Consider the following 27,517-nt stretch of genomic DNA (forward strand, 5'->3'; position numbering starts at 1 on the left):
ACTGATTCTTTACGCAAAGTGTAGTACCCTTGACTCCCATGTCAAAAACAATCTCAATTCATAGTCTGTATATGGGCATAGAATCATAGAGTTGGAAGGCACCTCAAGAGTTATCAAGTCCAACTTCCTGGAATGGAGAAATACACAATCAAAGCACCCCTGAGGGATGGCCATCCTGACTCTGTTTGAGTCCTCCAAAGAAGGAGACTCCAGAGGGAGTGTGTTCCACTGTCAAACAGCTCTTACTGTCAGAAAACTCTTCCTAATGTCGAGGTGGACTCTCTTTTCCTGTAGTTTGAATTCATTGTTCCAGTTCCTATTATCTGGAGCTGCAGAAAATAAATTTGCTTTATCTTCAACATGACATCCTTTCAAATGCTTAAACAGGGCTATGATGTCACCTCTTAATCATCTCTTCTCCAAGTTAAACATACCTAAGTCCCTAAGTCACTCCCCATTGGGCAGTGATGGTAAACGTTTTAGAGACTTGAGTGCCCAAACTGCAACCCAAAACCCACTTATTTATCACAAAGTGCCATGTCCCTCTGACTTTCTTGTAATAAACTCTGGTGAACTCTGTACTGAGGTGATGGCATGTGTGCCCACAGAGAGGGCTCTGAGTGCCACTTCTGGCATTCATGACATAGGTTCACCATCACTGCCATAGGGCATGGTTTCCAGGGACATGAATCCCATGGCTTCAGAGATTGTGAGGGGACACTATGAACAAATGATCAATTATAGCTTCAGATAACTAAACATTTCATAACACCTTTGAAGAAATTCTGCATTAGATTGTTGTAGCAAAAGGGAAAAAAGTCTTAAATACGTCTAAACAGTTAACTAAAATTCACCTTTTCATTCCGTAACACGCAAGACATATATCAGAGTAACATGCAAGAAATGCTATCCACATATGTGCCTCAACATAGTCTGCTGTGTCTTTATAAGCATCTAGCAAAACTTGGACTACCTCCCTTATACTGGTACTTACATGTATATCAAGGCTAGTAAATCTGTGACTGAAGGATGTTAGAAACTACTTTACCCAACATTCCTCCTTATTAGTCAAGCTGATGGGGCTGATGGGACTTGGGGTGGGGGTCCAACAATACCCAGAGTCCCACAGGTTCCACAGCTGGGTGTATATAATATATATTTATAAGATTTACCCATGAAACTCGCATCTTTCAGATGGCAGAGGTCTCAGTCACATTCTTTCCTTTCCTTTATATCTTATACCCACATCATCCGCTGTTAGCTTATTTATAAAAATACAGAGCATCTGTGGGGTCTGTTCCACTCACTTGACAGAAAGCTCTTGTTTCTCATATTCTCTGCTTTCACATCTTTCCCTGACATCACTTAGATCTAGTGGTATTTCTGGACATCCAATAGCTGTTAAACTGGGAGCCTTTGAAGCAAGCATGTGTATATTTAGACTTTCCTGATGCTGCTTTGAAGAGCTGTTCTTATGTTCTTTCACTCATTCTAATGAGGTTCCTTGGTTTGATTTATGAGTGCAGCAACACCACTTGGAGTGTTTTTGACAAGACTTGAGGAGTTATTTGGAAAATGTTTCATCCTGCTGAAGAACAAAGATATTTACTCCACTCTATTGTTTGATCAACACACTTGCAAACAATATAGTTGGGTATATTGGAGGTCGGACTGCTGGGCATGACAAATCAAGCAGAAGCAGCAATGACAACAAAAGAACAATCAAATCAACCAGATTAAACAATGATAAATAAGAAATGCAATAGGTTTCAAAATACTCTCATAAATGTCCTTCATTCAGGCTGGAAAGATACCACATAAATGATTCCAGAGCTTGAAAAGTTATTTCTGAAAAATAGTTAGTTATAATTACAGTTGCAAGGCTTCAAAGAGTAATTAGCTACTGTTGCAATTAAAATCATAAAATGTAACTCTTGATTTTTTTATTCCTCAAAAAAGTAAGTTAAAGCAGATGCAATATTTTAGTGTCCAAGAGTTTCTTCATGTTGCATAATTCATTTGGAACTACAGTAGAACTACAAAGTAGGCATTTGATAATGTTATCACCTAAGACAAAAAGTGGCTGAGACAAAACTGTCCCAACAATTTTTGCATGGAAGAGAAAAAGACTTTTCAGTTTTCCTTTCCTTTCTTTCTTTTTTCTTTCCAAATATGAAGGGCTACATGTATCTTTTGGCTTTGAGTTTTGGAGTATCATGAAATAGCTTTCATTCTCTACTCACTCACAAACAGTCCAATGGATATGGATCACTTTTGCACTTTTGCACTTTTAGTCAATAAAACATTCTAGGCACTTTGGTGTGACATTAATTTAAAAATCATGTTAGTAGTATAAACCAACAGTCTATGGTATAAAACATGCTCTCTTTCTTCAGTAGCCACCACTCAAGACAAGGCAGCCCTAAGTACAAGTCAGTGCAGAAGGCAGTTTTTAAACACATGCCATCTTCCCCCTCTTCTGTTTTGGGAAGCCACAACCCCATAAGTATAAAAATAAAAATTGTATTGACACTGCAAAAGGGATAACATAGTCACTAGTTAATGTGTAATCCTAACGTAACATAAAAATGTTTTTATGTGGATACCACACGAGTAAAAAGGAAAAATATAAATTATACAAAATTATTATTGTGCACTTTCAGTTCATTTCTGATGTATGGTGAACCTATCATAGAGTTTTCTCGGCATAATATTTTCAAAGTGGGTTTTTGCTTGCCTTCCTCTGAGACTGAGGAAGTGTGACTTGCCCAAGGTCAACCAGTTGGCTTCCATGGTCAAGTTCAGATTCGAACCCTGGTCTTCCAGTATCTGTCCATTACTTAAACCACTACACAACACTGACCCTCTTTGTTTATGAAAACAAAAAGTGTTATATCTTTGCTATTGGGAAGGAAAGGAACTATAAGTAGTAGTTACTAATCCAAGTTCTGCTTTATATGATGGGTGCAGTACATGAGATCATTCTAGAATGATGAAAATAAGCTAAGCATCACTAGCCAATCATAGAATGATAAAGTTGGAAGATACCACAAGGGCCATCCAGTCCAACCCCCCTGCCATGCAAGAACTCACAGTCAAAGCACCCCTGACAGTTGGCCATCCAGCCTCTGTTTAAAGACGTCCAAAGAAGGAGACTCCATCACACTCCAAGGGAGTGTGTTCCTCTGTCGAACAGCTCTTACTGTCAGGAAGTTTCTCTTCATGTTTCAGGGGAATCTTTTCTCCAGTAGCTTGCATCCATTGTTGCATGCCCTATTCTCTGGAGCAAAAGAAAGCAAGCTTGCTCCATCCTGAATATGACATCCCTTCAAATACTTAAACAGGGTTATCATATCACCTCCTAACCTTCACTTATCCAAGCTAAACATACCCAGCTCCCTAAGCCTCTCCTCATAAGGCATAATTTCCAGATCCTTCACCAATTTGGTCACTCTGCTCTGGACACGCTCCAGGTTGACAACATCCTTTTTAAACTGTGGTGCCCAGAATTGGACACAGTATTCCAGGTGAGGCCTGACCAAAGCAGAATAGAGTGGCACTATTACTTCCCTTGATCCAGACACTATGCTTCTATCGATGCAACCTAAAATAGCATTGGCCTTTTTAGCTGCTGCAACACACTATTGAATCATGTTCGACTTGTGGTCTACTAGAATTCCTAAATCCCTTTCACACACTGAAGTTTATCGCACAGGCCCTGCAGAACGGAAACGTTGCAGAACGGAAGGCAGTGAGAAGGGACCAGAACAGGGAAATCACGCATATTACTGCATGGGAGAACACCATCAATGCCACCATAAGTCCCCAATCCATTTCCCATCTGTCCCACAGAGGCTGATTTTCAAGAACGATTCTGAACAATTCTTGAAAATCAGCTTCTGTGGGATGGATGGGGAATGGATTGGGGACTTCCGGCGGCATCAGCAGCATTCTCCCATACAGTAATATGCATGATTTCCCCATTCTGTTCCTTTGCCGCTCCCTTCCGTTCCACACCATTAACATTCTTCAGGGCCCGTGCGATAAACTCCATAGTCTCATTAAGCCAGGTGTCCCTCATCCTATAACTATACATTTAATTTGTTCTATCTAAGTACAGTATTTTACATTTCTTCCTGTTGAAATTCATTTTGTTAGTTTTGGCTCAGCTTTCTTATCTATTACGGTCATTTGGAATTTTGATCCTGTCCTCTTGGGTATTAGCAACTCCTCCAAATCTAAGCTACTCCTTACAAATCTGATCTCTTTCTTTGATAAAATTACTAGTTTGGTAGATGAAGGGAATGCTGTGGATATAGTATATCTTGATTTCAGTAAGGCCTTTGACAAGGTTTCCCATGGCATTCTTGCAAACAAGCTTGCAAAATGTGGGATAGACAAGGTAACTGTTACATGGATCTGTAACTGGTTGACCGGCTGAACCCAAAGGTTGCTTAACAATGGCTCCTTTTCATCCTGGAGAGAAATGACCAGTGGAGTCCCACAGGGCTCTGTCCTGGGGCAAGTGTTATTCAACATCTTTATCAATGACCTGGATGACAGAATTGGGAGCATACTTATCAAATTTGCAGATGACACCAAATTAGGAGAAATAGCTAATACCCCAGAGGACAGGATCAACATTCAAAATGACCTGAATAGACTAGAAAGCTGGGCCAAAGCTAACAACTTGAACTTCAACAGGGAGAAATGTAAGGTACTGCACTTAGGGCGGAAAAATAAAAAGCACAGATATAGGATGGGGGACACCTGGCTGAATGAGACTATGAATGTGAAAGAGATCTTGGAGTCCAAGTAGACCACAAGTTGAACATGAGTGAACAGTGCAATGCGGCAGCTAAAAAGGTCAGTGCAATTTTAAGCTGCATCAATAAAGGTATAGTGTCTAGATCAAGAGAAGTAATAGTGCCACTGTATTCTGCTTTGGTCAGGCTCCACCTGGAATACTGTGTCCAGTTCTGGGCACCAAAATTTTAAAAGGACGTTGGGAAACTGGAGAGTGTTCAAAGGAGGGTGACTAAAATGGTGAAAGATCTGGAAACCATGCCCTATGAAGAACGACTTAGGGAGCTGGGGATGTTTAGCCTGGAGAAAAGAAGATTAAGAGGTGATATGATAGCCCTGTTTAAATACTTGAAGGGATGTCACATTGAGGAGGGAGCTAGCTTGTTTTCTGCTGCTCCAGAGACTAGGACTTGGAACAATGGATGCAAGCTCCAGGAAAAGAGATTCCACCTCAACATTAGGAGGAACTTCCTGACAGTAAGGGCTGTTCGACAGTGGAACAAACTCCCTTGGAGTGTGGTGGAGTCTCCTTCCTTGGAGGTCTTTAAGCAGAGGCTGGATGGCCATCTGTCGGGGATGCTTTGATCTGGATTTCCTGCATGGCAGGGGGCTGGACTGGATGGCCCGTGCGGTCTCTTCCAACTCTATGATTCTATGATTCTATTCTATGATTTCTAATTTGGTGTCATCTTCAAATTTGATAAGCATGCCCTCTAGTCCTTCATCCAAGTCATTGATAAAGATGTTGAATAGCATTGGGCCAAGAAAAGTATCCTGTGGCATCCCACTAATCACTTCTCTCCAGGAAGAAGAGCCATTGTTAAACACCCTTTGGGTCCACCTAACAGTTGAATTGTCTAGACTACATTTTACTAACCTGTTTGCAAGAATCCGATGAGCTTTCAATGTAAATATTATATTTCTATTACTAGCCACTTTGCAAGCTTTCATTATGGAGTAGGATATCAAAATGATGAGAAAGTAAGCAAAGACATATGTGTATGTAAACTAGTAAATAAGACACCCACTTCTGCAGAGCCTTGAGACCCCAACTTTCAAGCTACACCATTGGAATGGCCTATAGCAGTTCACATAATTCCTCTGTGATCACTGGGAAACTTACATCCCCTCTCCATAACATTGTCTGGAAACATGACTTCAGCAATTTTTTGCACAGTCTTAACCTTCAGTAAATTTGGAAGCATTTTGGAAATGTTGCAAACAAGAAATTGAATCTGATTGGTTTGGATCTGTTTCAGCTCCAGAAAAGAAAAATTATAATAGAATCAAAATGGATGATTATTCAAGATAACACATGTAATGATTCCATTTTGCTCTGTTAAATCATCAACTGTGTGTTTATAAATAACAAGAATAAAGGTGCCATTATATGATAACATTAGCAACTAGTTCAATACTAAATTGTGCGATTACAGAAAATGATTGTTATTTCCCTGGTTGTCTGTCTTACAGATAACAGTTTTTGTTAGAAATAAAAAGTAAAAATCCAAGAGGGGAAAAAAAGGCAGAATGACCTCCATTCCTCTTGCTTTTTCTTTTCTCCTTCATTTTTTCCCAGTGCAGTCTTTATTTACAGGGAATATAAGGAGAAGTAAAATCTTATTATTGTAGATGTGGGCCTAAAAATATTAACATTTTTATACTCTCAACACCTCACAGACATTAATTATGGGTTGTCAAACATGTTCATGCAAAAGTGCTTCATCTTTTTTGTGCTAGTTTAAAACAAACAAATCCTTCTCCTGCCTACTGTGTGCTATTTGCATATTTTAAAGTCCTCTTCCCTTTCTAACTACCCACTAAGTGTAATAAAATCTTTCAGCATATCACAGTTTATTTTTCTATTCCAGGAATGAGTCATTCTGTTCATGTCCTTTTGCTTCTATGTGACCTGGATGACATATGCAACCCCCAACCCACAAGTCTATACATATAATTGACCCAGATGTGGAAATAGCAATCTGGGGACTAGAAACAAGGTGCATGGGAAGGTTTACACCTAAATTGCTCTGTATGCCAGCAACTTAATGTATTCTGATTATAGTTTTTATTACAGAATGTACAAGAACACAAAATGGAGAAATTACTGGTTTAACTCAGTTAAGGTTTCACCAGCAGCTGTTACATGAGATATACAGATCCAGAAAGTAGACAAAGAACATCAAAGATTTGGAGGTTAAACTAATTTCTTCCCAGTGTCTTCCCAAAGATGAAGGGGCCCAGAATCATGAATTTTAGCAAAGCCACTATTCATCGCCAAAAGCATAACTTTTGGAAAGGGCATTGTAAAAAGTGCCCTAGGGTTATCAGGTGGGTGCATCAGTCATTTAGCCACAATCCCTCCAAATTTGGTATGTTCCTGGACATTTCATAGAAACAAAACTTAAAATGTGTTAATTTCCCTGCTTCAGAAAAACTTTTTGAATTCTAAATTCCACTAAAAGCTTTAGCCAGAGTCTAGCTTTGGTTTTAGTGGCTTTGGATAAAACCTTGGTTTCTCCTGGGAAAGCCTCACAAGTAGTTCAAAACATTCAAGTTGCTAGAGCTTTGGGACAATACTGAGCTAAACTGATCAATAGCCTGTCCTGTTACATAGCGTTTTCCAATGTGTAAGGCAAATTATTTGTAGGTGGGTTATCCATACCTCAGAGACTGACTCCACAGATTCCATGAAAAGATACTAGGTAGTCTTGTAAAAGACTCCTGTCTGAAATGAGCAAAATAGAGGCCCTTTACAAAAGTTATGTTTTTGGGGATGAATAGTGACTTTGCTAAAACACATGACTCTGGGTCCCTTCATCAATGAACTGCCCGTATGCCACTGATTCCTATAAATCGGAGATGTTAACAAGTCCTAATTTAAATTATTTCCCCTTCTTTTCTGAACTAGTCAACCTATTCAGCTTATTGTCACATATTGGTCCAAGTGAAACTTCTGCATGACTTGGTATACAGCAGATTTTTGTGTTTCTAACTCAGATATCTTGTCTATACTTTTACACATTTAAACAACAAGAAGAGGTTCTCTCTGTACAGAGAAACTGCTATATGGAGTTTTCTTTTCAGCACTTGAACCCAACTGGGAATGTTTCAAAGATGAATCAACAAGACAAAACCCCCATCATCTGAATCTGCATCTGGAAGGCAAACATTCCAAGAAACACTATATTATTTGGATTTCTTGATTTTACGACTGGCCAGTATTTTAACGAAGGGACAAAAACATGAGGTAGTAATGGTATGGTAGGATTGGCTTTTACAATGAACTATTGCTCCCCAGTACACAACTTACAAGATGTGTTGAAGTATGGTTCTCAGCATCTGCAAATAGTGTGGCTAGTGACCATGCGTGGTGGCATAGAAGGACACTAAGGGCCTGAACAGACAGGCCAAAATAAATCTGCTTCAAGTCACTTTGGAGGTTTGCTGTTTAAATGATTCATGTGTCCTAAGAGGCTGGAACTGGTGCCAAAGCCATGCTCTAGTCCTAAGGACTGGAGCACAGCTTTAGTGCAGCTTCTAGCCTCTTAAGACATGTGCCATTTAAACAGCATACCTCCAAAGTCACCCGAAGCACCTTTATTTTGGCCTGCCTGTTCGGGCCTGTAGTCTACATATGCGTGATGGTATAGAATTAGAAAAACTGTGTAGATCACTTCACTGCCACTCCACACCATGAAAGATTAACAACAACAGCAACAACACACTATCTGGAAGCACACATATAGGAAATGGATAGTATTTTTGTTCTCAGGTTTTTCGTACCTTTGATCATAATGTGGACTAACCTGCCTGCATTCCTCCCCAGTACATGAATTCTTCAACAGCCACAACAGTATTCTGTGCAACTGCCGTGTGTGCTATACAGAGCTGTTTTGTTCAGATGTGGAGAAAGAGGCATTCACTCAATCCCTCTTCCCATCTCTCTCTCTTTTGGGGAGACTGAATCAAGGTCAACTTGTCTCTATCCATTACAGTGCTGTGGATTGCAGCTTCTAGTCTGTACAAACCAGAAATGTCTTTGTCAAAGTACCATATCACAGCTAGCATATTTTTGCCCAAATGCAATTATTAATACCAGCAAGTTTTGACTGATTTAATCAATGGAGTGTATGTAAGTGTTAACTTACCATGTTATCATGATTAATTTGGTTGTTTTAGCTGGGACTAACATGAATTTAGGCCTTTGTTTTCCCATCTTGAAAATGTGACCTACTGCACTGTGTTGTTCCTTGGCAAATATTCTCCCATGCCTCTGCAGAAAGGTTAGTCAGCCTTAATTTTGTTCATAAATATTCACCAAGAGCTTTCAGAGCCATGGTGATCAAATGCAGCCAACACAGTTTTGTGCCCAAGGATAGAACTGGAGTACATTCTGACTCCTTTTCACACTTAATCACTTAATAATATCTCACTCATAAACAAATACAGAAAAATTGCTTAGTTCCTTGTAGCCCCTTTAGCATCTGTGACATCAAGGAGATCCACCATTAGCAGAAACACCTAGGGATTGTCAGTTTTAATTTTCTCTCACTCCCATCATTGTGTGTTCTTTGTTAACTGTCCCAATGAGGAAGTTAAAGGGCAATCATAAAAGGATGCAATAAAACAAAGCCAGTTTAGTTCACATTAGCCAAACACTATAAGAATGGCTGGACCATAAACTAATAGGCACAGAAAATTACAAACTTCATAAGGCTTGGATTTTCTATGCATTTTGTAAAGCAAAGATCCTTGCTATGCCAAGTATAAATAGGTACCTTTGATTATTAAATTACAAATTGGTTACAGCGGAATGGGAATTCTCTGAATGATTCATCAAGACCCACATGAATATCTAATGGTCAGGCAGGAACTGAAGTTCACCATCATTTATGGGGCTCTAGGTTCCTCACACCTAAATTACTTAATCCTACAAATTTATTACTTAATTTTAAACAATAAAAATCTATGGAAGTATGAGTATCTCTTGAAGAATCTGAAAAAGAGACACGAGAAAATGAGATAGACGATGCCCTTTGCCACCTCTAAGGCTTTGTCATAAGCCTATAGTCTACATAGAATCATAGAATATAAAAGAAGTTCAGCAGTGTGGTAATATCAGAATCCCACACTCAGTGATGATATATATGGGAGAGAAAGGAAGAATTGCTTAACATTACGCATAGTATAACTTTCCTTAATCTGGTCCAGATAATTTAAAGTGCAATACACATTATGACTGACCACTTATCAGCTCAAGCTTTTGAAAGGTACTACGCTGGTGCAGATTGGCCCAGTTAAGCTATGCGTCATAGCCAGATGTTTCTCTGACTGCCTCTGGCTCTCTACCATCATGGCATGACTTGGGAGAGGCTGCTGCAGCAAAACCATGAGTTCTAGGGGAGGTAAGAATGGGTCTGTAGCAGAGTTCCACCTGTGAAACTCTTATACTACAATGGACAATGTAGTTTTTCAGCCCTTACCTTCACAGGACCTGCATATTTCAGTAGTCAGATTAGCATATATGAGTAATCCAGCCCATGAATTCACAGATATACATAAAGTCCTTCTTAATTTACCTCAAAATCCAGTTTGTGCCCAGTTCCATTGGTGATTATTTTATGAGAATAAATTCTACCCTTTCTTCGTTTACTCTTTTTTTCAAATTCAAAATATTTGTATACATACTGCTTGCTTTTAGAAAGAGTATTTTAATGTGTTTTTAAAAATATTTTTATCTCTGTATTATTTTAATTGATTTTGGGGGCACGTTCACACTGATGACACAACCCAGCTTAGCATCAGGGATTCTGGATCTGTGGGAAGGATGAATTGTCCACACAACTGGCACCAATAATGGGCTACAGAGTAAGCACTGTCCACCCACTCCACAGGATATCCCTCTCCCTCTTTTTCATAGTTCATGGGGCCAACAACTATCCTATAGAGCAGGGGGTCCTCAACCTCTGGCCCTCCAGGTGTTTTGGACCTCATCTCCCAGAAGCCTCAGCCAATCACTACCCACATGCAAATTTACTTCCTAACTCATAATGCCCTCCCTGTCAGCTTGGTCAATGATCTGGGATTCTGGGAGCTGAAGTCCAAAACATCTGGAGGGGCGGAGTTTGAGGACCCCTGCTATAGAGCATCAGTGGTCTGCACTGATGGTATTGGTGGGCTAATGCACATTTGTAAGATCAATATGCACATCTGCAAAAGAATGGCTTTGCAGAAACCATACAAATGTGAAAGTTAAAGTGTTGTGATGAAGACTCTGGGGGCAGAGTCGGGGTGTGGCATCTACATGACATGGTATGCAGTGTCACAGCGCTCCTCTGGCACTGTGTCAACATGATGCAGCACCAAAGGAAAAGCTGTGGTGCCATGACTATGGTGCCTTCTCTGCAGCACAGAAAGGAGCCACTTTTGTGGCTTCTTTTTGCACTGTGCAAAGGCAAGATTGGGGCTGTGGCATGTGATTGCCATGGCCAGAATCTGGTTCTAAAAGGGTTGGCTGATGGTCGACCCTTAGGGGCGGTCTGTACAGCCCCTCAGTGGATTTATAGGAAGCATCAATAATTAAGCAACAGTTGTGTTGCGCTGCTGACCTATCAATTCCCTGTCCTGCCCTCCAAGAATTGTAGGAGATTATCTGCCCTACTTAGCTCCTTGTTGTGTTCCCGAACTCTGTGCTTGACCTGGAATGTGTATGTTGACTCTGAATGTCATATATCTGAGTTGGACATTGCTGAACTCTGTTCGGGACTTAAGGCTTACATTTACCAAAGTAAAGTAAGTGCTGACCTGTAAGCTACTCTGACTGTGCTTGTTCATTAGCTGCTGGCTATTAGCTGTGTAGCAATCAGCCTTTGGTTGGTTGCTCAGACTGTGTTTGGGATAGGGACAACCAAATCAGTACAGTTCTGCATGGCTTTCAGTGTCTGAAACCCTGCGTTTTTGGCATTTGCCTCAGGGTTTTCCTTTGCGAATTCATCCAATGGGAATCGAGATTGAATTCCAATGGAAACTAGAAGCATTTACCTTGAATCAGTACCGGGACTTTTTTGTAATGGGAACAAGGCCAAAGAGTATTTAATGTGCTTTAAACCTGATTCAACCTTTGTAATGTTATAACTGGCTTTAAATTATTCATTATTTTGGAAGCCCTTGTGGGCTGGGAGGCAAAACAGAAATGCTTTGAATGTACAATAAATTAATGTATTGTTTTTTGTGGGTTTTTCGGGCTATGTGGTCATGTCCCAGAAAAGTTTAGGAAGAAACTTTTCTGGAACATGTCCACATAGCCCGAAAAACCCACAAAAACTATGGATGCCGGCCATGAAAGCCTTCGACTTTACAATAAATGTATTCTTATTTATATGTACTATTTGAGTGATCAACTCCTTTCCCCATTTATTAGGCTTTGTTTAAGGAGTGTTTTCCATGCTGCTTAAATGGCACACTATTGTAGTCTAATTTATGTTTTCCAATTCTGAATTGCTATACACTGTTTCCCCGAATCAGTCTTGATAATTTCAGTAGGAGCTGCATTGAGGTAAATGTGTATAGGGTTGTAGTCTAGCATTTGATTTTGATACTCGGTTGTGTCTTTGAGTGCATCATCACTGTAGAAAAAATGCAGCCTGACACCACTTTAATGGCCATGGCTCCATCCTATAGAATCATGGGATTTGTAGTTTTGTGAAGCACCAGCACTTTTTGTAAGATAAAAGTAAATAACTTGTAAAACTGCAAATCCTAGGATTCCATAGGATGGAGCTACAACACTTAAAGTGGTGTCAAACTGCATTATTTCCACAGTATAGATGCATCCTTTGACATTATTTTATAATTAAAAAGTATGGCTTCTTTCTGAAGTAGCATGTCTACTCTTTACTTCTTTTCTTTTTTTCTTTTTTTCAGCCATCTTTCTTGTTTTTGATTTGTTTTCATCAGAAAACAGAAGTTGGATGAAACAGCTAAGCAAAAAAAGGTCTCATAAAATATGCACCGTAAGAAGCCGCCATGTACTGCTTTTTGACTCATATGTTGAATATATGTCTATAATTCAACCTCATTATGCCTGTCTATAGACTTGTTAATCTTCTGCCATTTTTTCCAGTTCTTTCCTTCCACTTGCTCTTGGTTGCTTTTCTAACTTTGTCAAGAGAGGCAGTTTGGACACAATGACCATATACATATCAAAAAGACAGGAGCTCTGTTCAGATATTCACATTAGTTGATATTTGTGGGCACACAAATAAATCCTAGTCATCTAATCGCCCCATGTTTCTGGAAGTATCAAAGTCCTTTGTGCATTGAGCAAGAATGCATAGGACTTTGTGGTTACATTTAGTTAAATGTGGTTGCAGAGCTCAGATTACTGAGTAATCTCAGAAAACAGGGATCTAAGTTACAAAATTTATATACAGGTTGAATCTCCTTTATCCAAAATGTTTGGGACCAGAAGTGTTTGGGTTTTCAGGTATTTATTTATGGGTTTTGAAACACCTGTATTTGCATATTTGTTGTTAATTGCTCTTGAATCAATTTCAACTCATGGCGACCCAGTTGATGAGACATTTCTCCAAGACTCCCTGTCCTCCTCTGCTCTGCTTAGGTCCTGCAGACTCATATCCATGATCATAGAATCATAGAATCATAGAATCGTAGAGTTGGAAGAGACCACTAGTGCCATCCAGTCCAACCCCCTGCCATGCAGAAAATCTCAATCAAAGCATCCCTGACAGATGGCCATCCAGCCTCTGTTTAAAGACCTCCAAGGAAGGAGACTCTATCACCTTCCGAGGAAGTGCATTCCACTGTCGAACAGCCCTTACTGTGAGGAAGTTCCTCCTAATGTTCAGGTGGAATCTCTTTTCCTGGAGCTTGCATCCATTGTTCCGGGTCCTGTTCTCTGAAGCAGCAGAAAACAAGCTTGCTCCCTCCTCAATATGACATCCTTTCAAATATTTAAACAGGGCTATCATATCACCTCTTAACCTTCTTTTCTCCAGGCTAAACATCCCCAGCTCCCTAAGTCGTTCCTCATAGGGCATGGTTTCCAGACCCTTCACCATTTTTGTCACCCTCTTTTGGACACGCTCCAGTTTCTCAATGTCCTTTCTGAATTGTGGCGCCCAGAACTGGACACAATATTCTAGGTGGGGCCTGACCAAAGCAGAATACAGTGGCACTATTACTTCTCTTGATCTAGACACTATACTTCTATTGATAGAGCCTAAAATAGCATTGGCCTTTTTAGCTGCCGCATCACACTGTTCACTCATGTTCAACTTGTGATCTACTTGGACTCCTAGATCCCTTTCAAACGTAGTTTCATTCAGCCAGGTGTCACCCATCCTATATCTGTGCATTTTATTTTTCCGCCCTAAGTGCAATACCTTACATTTCTCTGTGTTGAATTTCATTTTGTTAGCTTTGGCCCAGCTTTCTAGTCTATTCAGGTCATTTTGAATCTTGATCCTGTCCTCTGGGGTATTAGCTATTCCCCCTAATTTGGTGTCATCTGCAAATTTGATAAGTATGCTCCCAATTCTGTCATCCAGGTCATTGATAAAGATGTTGAATAGCACTGGGCCCAGGACAGAGCCCTGTGGGACCCACTGGTCACTTCTCTCCAGGATGAAAAGGAGCCATTGTTGAGCACCCTTTGGGTTCGTCCGGTCAACCAATTACAGATCCATTTAACAGTTCCTTTGTCTAGCCCACATTTTACAAGCTTGTTTGCAAGAATGTCATGGGAAACCTTGTCAAATGCCTTACTGAAATCAAGATATACTATATCCACAGCATTCCCTTCATCTACCAAGCTAGTAATTTTATCAAAGAAAGAGATTAGATTTGTCTGGCATGACTTGTTTCTCTGAAACCCATGTTGACTTTTTGTGATTATGGCATTGCCTTCTAGATGTTCACAGACTCTCTGTTTAATGATCTGCTCCAGAATCTTTCCTAGAACTGATGTCAGACTAACTGGACGATAATTGTTGGGATCCTCTTTTTTCCCCTTTTTGAAGATGGGGACAGTGTTTGCCCTTCGCCAGTCTGCTGGGATCTCTCCTGTTCTCCAGGAGTTTTCAAATATGATTGCCAATGGCTCCGATATTACTTTTGCCAGTTCTTTTAATACCCTTGGAGGGAGTTCATCTGGTCCCGGAGACTTAAATTCATTTAGATTAACAAGGAGTTCCTCTACTATCTCTTTACTTATTCTGTGCTGAAATTCCCCTATTCTGTCCTCTGCTCCATTATCCTCAGGTTGAGCACCCTTTGCCTTTTCTGAGAAGACTGAGGCAAAGAAGGTGTTGAGTAATTCTGCCTTTTCTCTGTCTCCTGTTAGCATTTTGCCATCTTCTCCATGCATTGGCCCTACCGTTTCCTTCTTCTTCCTCTTGCTGCGGACATATCCAAAAAAGGCCTTTTTATTGTTCTTAACCTCTCTAGCAAGCCTGAGTTCATTCTGCGCTTTAGCTTTTCTGACTCTACCCCTACACATGCCTACTATTTCTTTGAATTCCTTTTTCATGATTTCCCCCTTTTTCCATTTCTTATACATGTTCCGTTTCAAACTTAACTCGGTTGAAAGTTCCTTAGTCATCCATCCTGGTTTCTTGAGACACCTCCCGTTTTTCTTTCTCACTGGAACTGTTTGAAATTGTGCCTTCAGTATCTCCCTTTTGAGAAAGTCCCATCCATCCTGAACTCCTTTATCTTTTAGTATTTCTGACCATGGAATCGCCCTCAATACTTCTCTAAGTTTACTGAAATCCGCCCTCCTAAAGTCTAGGATGCGTGTCTGATTCTGCCTGGCTTCTCCTTTCCACTGTATTACAAACTCCAGGAGAACATGGTCACTTCCACCTAATGATCCCACCACTTGCACCCCATTAACCAAGTCATCCTTGTTGGTTAGGATCAGATCTAAAATAGCTGACCCCCTTGTTGCCTCTTCCACCTTTTGGACCATGAAATTGTCTTCCAGGCAAGTGAGGAATTTGCTAGACCTTGAGGATTTTGCTGAGTTTGACTTCCAGCAAATATCAGGATAGTTGAAGTCGCCCATCACTACTACATCTCTCTTTTCTGACTGTGTGGTCATCTGTTCTAGAAAGATATCATCCAATTCCTCAGTCTGACTTGGGGGTCTGTAGTAGACTCCCACCGTAACACCCTTGTTGTTTCCCTCCCCTTTGATTCTTATCCAGATGCTCTCCACCTGGCTCCCATGATTGATGTCCAGGATCTCTTCACTGGTGTAAATATCTCTGACATATAGTGCTATTCCTCCTCCTTTCCTGTTTGGCCTATTTCTCTTAATAAGGTTATACCCCTCTATTTCCACATTCCAATCATGAGACTCATCCCACCAGGTTTCAGTGATGCCTATTATATCATATTTGCTTTGTTGTACTAGGAGTTCGAGTTCATCTTGCTTATTTCCCATGCTCTGTGCATTAGTGTAGAGACATCGCAGACCATGGTTCCCTTTTACTTGCTGCCTGTGCAAGTTTTTTTGCCTCCCACTGCTGGGTCCTTGCACTGTTTGCCTCGTTTCCTCTAAGTCAGTTTGACTATTTTCGCCATCCCTTTCGCCTTCCTTAATATTGTCTCCCTTCCCCTCGGAACTCAGTTTAAAGCTCTCCTGATCAAGTTCTTGAGACTGTTGGCAAAAACATTTCTTCCAACTGGCGTGAGATGCAACCCGTCTGTTGCAAGAAGTCCCTCCTCATGGAACCGCAGCCCATGATCGAAGAATCCAAATCCATCTCGGCGGCACCATCTGCGAAGCCAGTTGTTCACATCTGCTATTTTCCTCTCCCTTCCTGGACCATGCCATTCAACTGGCAGAAGAGACAAGATGACAACCTGTACATCCATTCCTTTCAGCTTCCTACCAAGCGCCTCGTAATCCCTTTTGATGTTCTGAATGCTGTGTCTTGCAGTATCATTAGTTCCCACGTGGACCAAAAGGAAGGGGTATTGGTCAGTAGGCTTGACCAGTCTTGTCAGCCTCTCTGTCACATCACGGATCTTTGCACCTGGAAGACAGCACACCTCTCGAGACATCTTGTCAGGCCTACAAATCACTGCTTCTGTACCCCTCAGCAAGGAGTCCCCCACTACGACCACACGCCTCCTCCGAGGCTTAGCAGCGACTGTTCCCTCGGGTGGTACTCTCAGGCTCCCCTGTTCTGTCCCCAAAGCCTGTCCATGCTGCTCTTCTTCATCCTCCTTGATAAGGAAAAAAGCTTCGAATCGATTCTCTAGCTGCAAGCTCCCCGAACAATTCCTTCTTGGCTTACTTCTCTTTGTGACATTCCTCCAGCTGTCTGCCTCCTCTGTTTGGCAAGTGACCTCTTCCACCCTAGCATCTTCCTCTGCGTGGTACTCATCCACGATGGTTAGTTCTATTGTGTCCAGGAAATCCTCTTGTTCCCTAATATGCTGAAGTGTAGCTACTCTGGACTCCAGCTGCTGCACTTTCTCCTCCAAGAGTGCTACTAACTTGCACTTGGTGCATGTGAAGTTCTCCACTTCTGTAGGCAAGAAGAGAAACATCCCACAAGAGTTGCAGGTGACTGCGGCAGATCCCTCATTGTCCATACTGCAAAGTCTTTAGTAGTAAATATAACAGTCAATCTACTGGGAATACTTCTTTAAAGGTAAGTACTGGCTGCTATCTTACACTTAAAGGGAAGGTTCTGTTTCAATATCTGATTCTAACCTGATGCCACTTGAGCAGAGTTGTTGAGTTATAGAAAATGAAAATTCCGCCCCTTCAGCAACGAGTACACGGTCTCAAGCACACGGTTTCAAAATGGCTGCCAAGCAGCTCCTCTCCTTCTCCTCTCTCTGGCCGGACTGTTCTGGAAGGCTCTGGAAGGTGGTATATAAAGCTAGTCTGCTAGCTCCTCCCCCTTGTGACTCACAGATGTGACTCACATAAGCTCCGCCCCTTCAGCAACGAGCACACGGTCTCAAGCGCACGGTCTCAAAATGGCTGCCAAGCAGCTCCTCTCCTTCTCCTCTCTCTGGCCGGACTGTTCTGGATGGCTCTGGAAGGTGGTATATAAAGCTAGTCTGCTAGCTCCTCACCCTTGTGACTCACAGATGTGACTCACAGAAGCTCCGCCCCTTCAGCAACGAGCACACGGTCTCAAGCACACGGTCTCAAAATGGCTGCCAAGCAGCTCCTCTCCTTCTCCTCTCTCTGGCCGGACTCCTTAATAAAGTCCATCCATCTAGCATGTGGCCTTCCTCTCTTTCTACTTCTCCCCAACTGTTCCAGTATTATTGTGTTTTTTTTTTCCAGTGAGTCCTCCCTTCTCATGATATGCCTGAAGTACAACAGCCTCAGTTTTGTCTTCATGGCTTCCAGTGAGAACTCTGGTTTGATTTGCTCTAGGACTCATTAGTTTATCTGTTCGGCCATCCATGGGATCCTCAACACTCTTCTGCAGCACCACATCTCAAATGCATTGATTTCCTCCCCTATCTTCTTTCTTAACTGTCCAGCTCTCACATCTAATATGTATTTGCATATACATTCATAATAAGATATCTTGGAGATGGGACCAAGTCTAAATACAAAATTCATATTTCATACACAGGGATTCAAATACCAACTTTTAAGAGTTTGATGCTTCAAAGCCCCTCAACCAAAATGAAACTGTCAGTTTTGCTTCCTGCAACAATATTTTTTTTAAATATGTTTTTTTTTCCCTATCAGATAAATAAAAAAATATTTCCAAATTTTGAAGCAGTCAGGTCAAATCTGATATAAGCAGAATTCTCACCCATCCCTAATAGGCAGCTAAACCCTAAGCAGACCTGCATAAATATAAGCAAAGTTGTCATGTGTTCGATCCTCTCTGGCACTAATGAAGCGTAAAATTCTGCCAGGAGACTTATGCTGATGGTCCACAAGGCCATTAATTCAAAATGATATGTCTCATGTACTCGACTTGCCAGTAAACTTCCTATTTGGATAAGGGAGTGGAGCTGTGCTCAGGCACCACCAAACTGCCATTGCATAGCCTAGAGAAAATGTTATTCACTCTTGGTGAGTGGAAAACTGGATTGGAATGAATCAGATCCAATCCAGTTATCAACACACCAAAATCCCAGGAAATATTGGGATTTACCTTGATTTTGCTTGGTTCATAGCAAAGTCAAGGTAATGGCAGAAAAACATACATCCTCTGCATAAGTAGACATACATCACCAGGATTGCCAGCAATGATGTCACTAGAGGGTGCAGCCCTCCTCCTGCTATACCCCTCCTGAATTTGCTGCAGTAGTGGTAGCCTACTCATGAGGACACCTCCAACACATTAGCAAAGGAGAGGGCCAAGCACAATGGCAGAAGTTTCACCATGGGTAGACCTCTGCTGAAGCAGCAAAGGAAAGGCTGACTTACTGTGGTGGTGGTGGACACATCCTCATGAGAAGACATCTGCCACCACAGCAAAGTAGGGGGTCTAGCATACCCTTTTGGTCCCTTCCAACAGCCCCTCCCAACCAGGTGACACCAGGGGACGGGAAATCCCTTACGGCCAGCATTGGCCTTATAAGTATAGCATTTTTCACCAGTGTAGACAAGCCCCAATAGGATTATAAGCATATTGCAGTGCAAATGAGATGGGTCTGTTGTGCTTCTGAGGCTTCATTTGTCACAGTAAGCAGCAGGAGCCCATGTGTATGCAGGACTCGGTTTCACAGCCAATTTGTCTTGGTTGGCACGGAGTGATAAGTTACGCTCAGCTTATTGCCAAGTCTGTTAAGTCAATGTGATATAATTATGTTGGGGATGGGGAGAAGTGATACACTTTTGTGGTAAAGATAAGCTGAGGTCCTCCTCTCCCTGGATGTGTTGCAGGCAAAATGAGAAGGGAACAGAGAAGGAAGAAGGAAGAATTCTAGGATGATACTAATCAATAGTATCAAAGGTTTTTTTTAATAAAGCCTAACAGCACCTGTGCATTGCAGATAAAGCAGTTGAAGAAGATAAAAATGCAAAGTCAGAAGTAAAGCTGTTGCCCAAGGTTATAACAATATAAGGTGAGCAGAGCTGCAAAGAGGGATTGTTTTCAGTGGCTTGCTTTGATAAGATTCTTCCCTGGGCTTTACCTTAAGGTCTTTCTGATATTTGCTTCTATCTTTCCTACTACTATATGAAGACTTTTCTTGGGAGTTTGAAAGTCACTAGGAATGCATTGTTAATAGGTACCATTAGATCACTTTACCCACCTGTTCACAACTTGGGAAAGTTACTGTAGGCATGCTGGCTTGGGCAGGTGTATGTGTGTGTCTGAAAGCTGTTGCCCAAAAGCTAACTTTTCAATGCTCTACACCTGCTGTTCTTTCTGCTTATGAGGTTTTCTGTTGTTTGCTTGCTTCTAACATTTCCTGCCTTTTCTTCAATGAGCTCAAGGCACTGTGGTATATGATCCCGCTCTTCATATTTATCCTTACAACAATCAGGATTGGGCTAGGCTAAGAGAACCTGACTAATCTGACATTGCCCAGTGGATATTCCCAATCCTAGTCCAACACTCTAACCATTGTGCAGTATTATATGCCAGTCCTGGACTACAGCTAAATGTAATGGAACTGTATATGGGGAACTAATGATTAATGGTTCCCACACACTGAAAACTCCCTGTCTGTAAGGTGCCATATATCTTCATGGAAGATAAGGCTATCAGTTGCTAGAAGGTATTATTACACTCATGTTCTCTCCTGGGTTTCTCATAAGCATCTAGTTGGCCCCAGGTAATAGATAGATAGATAGATAGATAGATAGATAGATAGATAGATAGATAGATAGATAGATAGATAGATGATAGGTATTTCATCTTATCTATCAGGATTTATGTTATGTTTCAATTTAGGTTCATAGTAATCTGGCTTTAGAGGGTAACTATAGTACTCTATTATCAGAGATCTATTTCTGCATCAATGCTGGTAAACTAAGCTTGTTCTTCAAGGACCAGATCTAAACTTCTGTACTGGCCTGTCTTATGGCCAGACTTCCAATGGCTAAGCCCAGAAGAGTAGACCCTATGAAACCTTCAACTCAGTGCCTTTTGTTCAAACTGAGCTATTCTGTCTCTATAGTGAATATTGTATTCTATTGTATTGTTGAATGTAGTCTCCCATTACTTCTCACATTTGAGATGGCTAGGAGCAACACAGCTGAACAAGATCTGAAGGATTCATAGTACCCATCTGTGGCCAAGAGCCTGCTCTCTCATGTATTCTGTCCAGCATCGTGACCTCTGCCTGGTCTTCTCTCCTTCACACCTAGAGGGCTTGTTTGGTCTTACCTAACTCCCTGATGGCTGCCTTAGATCCTCCCTGTTTTGGACCACAAAGCCTTATCCATAGTTAGGGCCTAGGATTGCATATGGCCATGTTGGTGGGGATAATGAGAGGGCACTAGGTTAGGTGAGATAACGTACAACTTATATATATAGGGAAAAAAGATAATAGCTGAGTCTGAAACATATAAATGTATAGAAACTATGGAACACAGCAGTAGTACTCAAAACTTTCATCCTTGGGACCCTTCTTCGCATCTCCATGTGGATGTTGCACCCCCCCACACTCAACATGGTATCTGAATAAAAAATATTTTTATTCAGTGTTCATATTTTCATTCACACATTCATGTATATTCATATTTCAACATTTTATAAGGAATTGATATTGTTCAAATTAAAACAGTTTTGTTTGAGTAAATTCAGTATATAACTCAATGTGTAAATTTTACACATTAAAAAAGTTTGGAGGAGGAGGAGGGATCAGAACTTCCAAGCCTTGTGTCCCCCTTGAGCAACTGTGACCAGAAGTCTCAAACCAGAGTTTGAGAATCACTGGAGGGCAATATCACATATCTCAGTACTTATAACACCCAATACAAGCAAAACTGAAGGGAAACTAGTTGCATTTTCTTAGTCCTGTGCTTCACTAGTTTATAGATGGAGATGACTGAAAGGAAAGAATCAGTCACAAGAGTTGCTAAACAGGCATGCACAAACTTTGAAGACAAAATCTTGTCCTTGTTTCCTTGGCCTTGAGCAACGTGCTTTCACAGAAAAAAAATTCTTTTTTGCCAATTTATTTGGCTGTGCTTCTATTCCTTCAGAGATGATCACTTTGATGAAAGACTTTGTACACTTTGCTTCCAATTATACTGACACCATTGAGCATACACTCATGGAAAGGCAAAAGAGTTGTGTGGTAGGAAACAAAAGTATTCTGCTCCTCATGAGTTAGCTGCTTTTTCCTGTTTTTCATATTAGTAATGATCAACCAAGACTTAATGGACTATAGATATTTCTGGGCATGTGCGACCAGCAGATATGTGTCATTGTATGTTTTGATGTTATATCAGGGGTGAGGAAAGTATGAGCCATGGATCATGAACCTCATGTGGCCTTCAGGAGCATTTTTTGTTGCCTCCAAGATCCAAAAAAAAATTCTTTTGGCGAAAAAATGAAAATTTGCCCCCAGTACATAGGGGTGTGTGGAGGCATAACTTCTCTATAATTCCTGCAAAATAATAAAGCTTATGATTGCTTGGTCCCATCCTGTTTAGCTGTATTCCAGCACCTTATTTAACACAGACAGAAGCAGATACATATGTATTTTTTAAAAAAAAATCAACAAGTTAAATTTGCCTTAGCTGAGCTTCCTTGTTTTGTTGCCACAGTTTGTGGTTTTATTAATAGTCTTCAGTGGTAACCAATTCATAGAAAATATTCCTGGCACAATTTGATAAGGTGTATCTTTCTCTGCCTTTGACAAAACATGTGACTATAATCAATCACTTCTTGGGCCTTCATTGAAGAACAATGGATTTGCTTTTCATCGATTACTTGGAAAGACAAACATAATTAGTAGTCAGCTCCTGCAAATAGGACAACAATCTGCTCGGAGCATTTTGTTCCTATTATTCAAACACAGAACAAAGATGGTTGTTTTCTTCTCTTTAACAGAGCAAAAGCAAAGAAACCATCACTCTGTTGTCCATGGTTACATTTACTGATGCTCAACCAATGCATATTTATCCTCATGATATTTCCCATCTATTTGGGCAAAATAGACCAAGGAAACACATTTGCTAGCCTGACAGACAGTTGTGTAGTTAAAAGAAAGGGACTTTAATGATTTCCCATAATTTCTTTTGTTCCCTTTTTCCTTTTTGTACTTCCGAGGCAGCTTTGTAGTTGGACACTAATCACAGCTGTGATCAAAATCATCACAATTTAATGACTCAAGATCAATTTAACAAAATAAATACCTTCTGGTGAGTCTCTCTCTCTCTTTTCCCCAGTCCTTATTCCTCCCTCCCTCTCCCTTTATCTCACTGCAGGGATATTTTAATTAGGATTTTTTTCTTAACCTGGGATTTGTTCAATAGAGCTTACTTTCAGTAAAGTCTAATTGTAGAAGTTTTATTCTAGCAGTGGTACTCTGGTTAGATTGAATACAATGCCTTAATACATTGGTGAGCATGCCCTGGAACCCAGAAGGCTGCAGCACCTGATTTTTGGGCATTCCAGAGACCCATGGTATAACTTTGTATCTATCATTTGGGTGACTTGAAGTAACACTGTATCACTCTTGTTTGCTTTTGGGGGACATTTTCAAAATAATTTCTTTCTGTTTGGGGAGTAGGGGGCCCTTGACACATCATTTTTCAACATTCCAGAGCTGTTGGGACTGTTGTTTAGGCTGAAAATGAGGGTTTTGCCCCAATTTATGAATGTAGGCAATTTGGGGGAAATCAGTGGAAAATTCTCAGGGTCCATACCCTCTACCAGAGAACTACAACAGTTTCCTCCCCTGCTTTCATGTGATATATGAATTGGTGCTTTGACTTAACATTTTGGCAATCCTTCTGAATGTATTTTGTTTCCTTGATCTGCTTAACAATGGACTCATAATCTGGGCAAGGATCTGATATTTTATCTTTCTATCACAACATTTTCTCATCGGTCTGTCCTGCTATTTAAAAACCTGCTATGGTATAGAACCAAGAAAGAGACTGTATCATATTTTTCTCTTTGAAATTGTAGCTTGAGTTCAAGGGCAGTGGCCAAAGGAGACTCTCAAGCCAAATGAATCTGAGCTGTACTCTTTATCACTCTTTTGCCATTCCCCCTCTCTCTGTGTGTATGTACCTTATGATGACCTTGCAAATTTCATAGGGGTCTTAGGCAAGGAATACTTAGGCAAGAGATGGTTTTGGCAGTTCCCTTCCTCTGAAATATAACCTATAAAACCCTGGTACTTATTGGCAGCCTCCCATCCAAGTACTAATGGGAAGGGCTACTGGTAACTTTAATTGGTTTCCAAAATCAGGCAGGATCTGCTGCATTTAGGTTATTTAGGCCATAATGCTATGTACCAAAGTTTTTTTCAAAATATCACTAGCATTTCCCACAGCTTAGGATGGATGAATGTCTCTCTCTTTCTCACTCAAAATGTCAGTGGGTCAGGGAATCTATTCTGTGTCCTCGGGTACTACTCAGGGTAGTTTAGTATAATAACACTAATGTTATGTCACTAACAATATGCCAGTCATAGTGTTTTCTAAACATTAGTTTTATTATCTATTCCTTGCCCTTCTACAAATGATCACTTAACATTGCTAAGATATATGAAAACTGTTTATAAGGGTTAAGGAGAATCACAAACAGCTTCTTCCCAGCCCTTTTATTCTACTCTGTAATCTAAATTTCTGCTCCCCCTCCAATCCCATCCTGCACACACACCATATATTCTGTTTTCAGTGTTGACTGTATTGAGCAACAGTGATCTAATTTGCACTGCAGAAATAATGCAGCGTGACACCATTCTAACTGCCATGGTTCCATTCTATGGAATCCTGGGATTTGTAGCTTGTTGTGGCACCAGAGCTCTCTGCTGGAAAAGGCTAAATATCTCACAAAATTACAAACCCAGAATCCCATTGCATTGCATCATGGCAGTTAAAGCTGTGTCATATTGCTTTAATTCTGGAGAGCAGATTAGACCAATGAGACCACTAGGTTCTCAAGCAAATGTCAGCTTGATATCTGTAGCCTGAAGTGCTGACTTGCACATATGAAGCAGCTTCCAAAGATCTAACTGAAAGCTATTATCATAGGCATGGTTGGTGTACTGCACTTGCATAGACAATCATAGAAACATAGAGTTGGAAGAGACCGCATGGGCCATCCAGTCCAACCCCCTGCCATGCAGGAAATCCAAATCAAAGTATCCCCATCTAGCCACTGCTTAAAGACCTCCAAGGAAGGAGACTCCACTACACTCCGAGGGAGTGTGTTCCACTGTCGGACAGCCCTTACTGTCAGGAAGTTCCTCCTAAAGTTGAGGTGGAATCTCTTTTCCTGTAGCTTGCATCCATTGTTCTGGGTCCTGTTCTCTGGAGCAGCAGAAAACAAGCTTGCTCCCTCCTCAATATGACATCCCTTCAAATATTTAAACAGGGCTATCATATCACCTCTTAACCTTCTCTTCTCCAGGCTAAACATCCCCAGCTCCCTGAGTAGTTCCTCATAGGACAAGGTTTCCAGACCTTTCACCATTTTAGTCGCCCTCCTCTGGACACGCTCCAGTTTCTCAATGTCCTTTTTGAATTGTGGTGCCCAGAACTGGACACAGTATTCCAGGTGGGGCCTGACCAGAGCATAATACAGTGGCACTATTACTTCTCTTGATCTAGACACTATACTTTTATTGATGCAGCCTAAAATTGCATTGGCCTTTTTAGCTGCCGCATCGCACTGTTGACTCATGTTCAACTTGTTAGTCTACTTGGACTCCCAGATCACTTTCACATGTAGTTTCATTCAGTCAGGTGTCCCCCATCCTATATCTGTGCATTTCATTTTTCTGCCCTAAGTGCAGTACCTTACATTTCTCTGTGTTGAATTTCATTTTGTTAGCTTTGGCCCAGCTTTCTAGTCTATTCAGATCATTTTGAATGTTGATCATTTTGAATGTTGATCCTGTCCTCTGGAGTATTAGCTGTTCCTCTTAATTTGGTGTCATCTGCAAATTTGATAAGTATGCTCCCAATTCTGTCATCCAGGTGATTGATAAAGATGTTGAATAACACTGGGCCCAGGACAGAGCCCTGTGGGACTCCACTGGTCACTCCCCTCCAGGATGAAAAGGTTGTTGAGCACCCTTTAGGTTCGGCCGGTCAACCAATTACAGATCCATTTAGCAGTTACTTTGTCTATCCCACAATCTTTGTTTTTTTATATATATATAATTTTTTATTAAATTTTGCCATACAGAAAAAACAAGTTTGTTCCTGAATACATAATGACGTATGTTGTCTATACAATTCAGGTTGCAAAATAACAAAGCTTTAATTTCAGCAAATGTTCTACTTCCTAGCTTTAAATTCCCCTCTTATGAAGATTCCTTAATTATATATGTATTCTTGCTTAGATTTATATACACTCAATTAATTGAAGATCTCCCATTGTTATCAACATTTCCCATGGTGTATTTATAAGTTTTTCTCCAACATTATTTAGTACCAAAATATTGCAACCCTAGCTAATATAAACGTTCAAAGAAAAGTGAACTGGACATTCAAAATTAACCTTGTTTCCACATCGATGTTATTTTTGAAGAGTTTCTAGTGATTAACCATTATGAGAAGGCTTCGACCAGACTGTCCTCCAATTTCCACCTTTTTTTCAAAAAGGACACCACTTTTTTCCATTCCAACTGTGTCCTCTCATTTTTACTTCCCCTCTTTAAACTACAGGAGATCAGGTCCATTTGTCTAATATCATTTAACTTGATAAGCCATTCCTCTAGTTGTGTTACATTAGTGTCTTTCCAGTGATTTGCAATAATCAGTCTGGCTGCGGTTATCATATACAGTATAGTTTTCCAATATTTACATTCGTCATTATTTTTAATAAAATAGGTCATGTTCAACAAATATAGTTCTGGTCTTTTTTATATCCAATATTAAAGATTTGTTGAATTATACTATGGATCTCGTCCCAGAAGGGTTTCACCTTTGCGCAGCCCCACCACATATGCATCATTGTCCCTTTGTCTTTCTGACACCTCCAACATTTATCATATTTTAATTTGCCCATTTTTTTTAATCTCGCAGGAGTGTAGTACCATCTGTTGCTGACTTTGATAAAATTTTCTTTATAATTCATACATTGGGTGAAGGCATTAGTATGACTCCAAGCCCTTTCCTAGGCTTCTAAAGGAATTTCTTTACCCATATCTTTTGCCCAATCTATCATATATTGTTTGATTGGCTCCTGTTCAAAATCTCTTTCCCGCAATAAAGTATAATATTTAGAGATCTTTTTGTCCATATTATCCATAAGCAGTTTATCAATTTCTAGTAATTGGGTTTCTATACCATCAGATTTCAGGTCTTGAAGAAATCTATTTTTGATTTGATAATAAGTGAACCAATTGATTCTATTTCCTTCTTCAGCCAGTTGTTCTCTAGATTTTATTGTTAACTCCTTGCTAGTATTTGATTCAAGGATATCACTGTACCTTACCCACTTAGATTGTGTATCCCATCTGTTGGCAAAGGCTTCTTGCGCTGAGACCCAAAGCGGGGTTTTTGAGTAGAATTTAGCCTTTACAACCTTCCATGTATTCATTAACCCTC

General features: G+C 40.5%; 1 protein-coding gene across 2 annotated transcripts in view; it reads right to left on the minus strand.

Moving 5' to 3' along the window:
• GRID2 (glutamate ionotropic receptor delta type subunit 2) overlaps window positions 1-27,517 on the minus strand; it is a 1,094,955-nt gene that overhangs the window by 670,903 nt on the left and 396,535 nt on the right. The gene's annotated exons all lie outside the window — the stretch shown is intronic.

This window comes from Sceloporus occidentalis, unplaced genomic scaffold, assembly GCF_023333645.1.
Source record: "Sceloporus occidentalis isolate IW3139 unplaced genomic scaffold, rSceOcc1.0.p SCAF_5, whole genome shotgun sequence".
Classification (NCBI taxonomy): Eukaryota; Metazoa; Chordata; class Lepidosauria; order Squamata; family Phrynosomatidae; genus Sceloporus; species Sceloporus occidentalis.